Here is a 1782-nt window from a genome sequence, read left to right on the forward strand (position 1 = left end):
AGTTATCCTTGCTGTATTGGTTAAAGATTCATCTCTAATTAACATTGGACCACAAGGCAGTAGTTAGTTGTTACAACACCTTAGCTAAGAAGGGAACCAGCTCCTTTAAGCTCTCGATGTTAGTATACATTAGGGTATATCAGTTACCATGTCATGGCATTCAATGGTGTATAAACTAGAACTCCCCTCCAAGGTAGGGATTATGTTAAAATTTTCACTTATTGAAGATGTAAATAAATATATGTTATACCCTTAGATTATGGTCATGGTTAGATCATCAAACATATTGATCGTTGGCTAGCTACCTCACACCTTAAGCATTATTACAATTTAATATTTGAATTGCAAGTTATTCACCACTAACCATCTAGAAAATTCATCTCTTAGTCCTTAATGACATTTTCATTAAAATATTACTTCTTATTTCATTTCCAATTTTTACTATTCTATCATTATTTAAAAGGGACATAAAGTATGTTCGCATTTCAAAAGGTATCATGTATAATATAAAACATCGATGGTATTATTGGGGCCATAACTTAGATGATATAAAATGTATCTTTTACCTCATACACCATTGACAGTTAAACATGATGTCTAAAAGCCACTCTACACTTGACAAATTCTAGATAAAAACTAATCATATCCTAAATAATCTAATTAGCCATTCTTCTCCTTCAATATTATTAACAAATCTTAATACCTATGCACGTCACCAATAAACATAATGTCTATATACATCATTAACTATTTACAACATATTAATAAATCCATAAGTGTATTATTATTATTACTAACCTTTAATATATGTCCTAACCACTAATTATCCCAAGAATATTCCTATCTATCTAACTCAACCCCCAACTAACTTCTAAACTCACTATCCAAATTCAATACATTAATTATTATATTTCCTATAAACTAACTTTTACTAAATTTAAATATTTTCAATCATTCCTAATTTAATAGCTCACATACCTCCCATCTCCTACCTTATTACTGACTATCTTACTCACATCTACTTACCCTTTACTTCCTACACTATTCCTAAACACTTGATTTACTAACATTACTTTACTCTCTAAGCTACCCATACTCCACTTTTCAAGTAGCGACTCCCCATCTTTTCCTTGGCTCATGTGACTTGCATGCCTTTCCTACATCATCCCAAGAATGATAAGACCTTATTCCTAGGTAAGATTTGACATGAGACTTTCTTCAAAACTTGTCAACTCTTATACCTAGGTCAATATCCTTGGGTGGTGACCTACACCATGTTTAAGGCAGTGTCCCATCTTGTCCATTGCTTCAGGAAGAATATGGGGGCATGTGCCATGCATTTCTTGATGGGGGAGAGGAACTATAGTCAAATGTCCTAGTGTGAGAATGAATGGTTTTGACGTCTCTCTCTTTTTTTCACAAGTTGTTTTTTTATAGGAAGAAATGTGTTCTTTTAGAGGGTAGTCAATTTTGTGAGGATGTAAGGGTAATATGATGTAAGCCACTTTTTTATTGTTGCTAGTCTTCTTAGTTATATATAGGGTGGTTGTTTAGCATAGGTGGTTTTAAGTTAATTTATAAATTAGTTCTATGAGATGTTGACATGTCCTCAAGTGCATTATACACACACACACACACACACACACACACACACACATATATATATATATATGTATGTATATATATATAAAGAAACGTAAACTTCTGACACAAGGGTCACATGATCCTTATGAGTCTCCTCAACATGATTTATACACAAGTTTAATTTTCTAAGACGTAGTT

Source organism: Cupressus sempervirens, chromosome 3 (assembly GCF_028749045.1).
Source record: "Cupressus sempervirens isolate cs-2001-9-10 chromosome 3, ASM2874904v1, whole genome shotgun sequence".
NCBI classification, from domain to species: domain Eukaryota; kingdom Viridiplantae; phylum Streptophyta; class Pinopsida; order Cupressales; family Cupressaceae; genus Cupressus; species Cupressus sempervirens.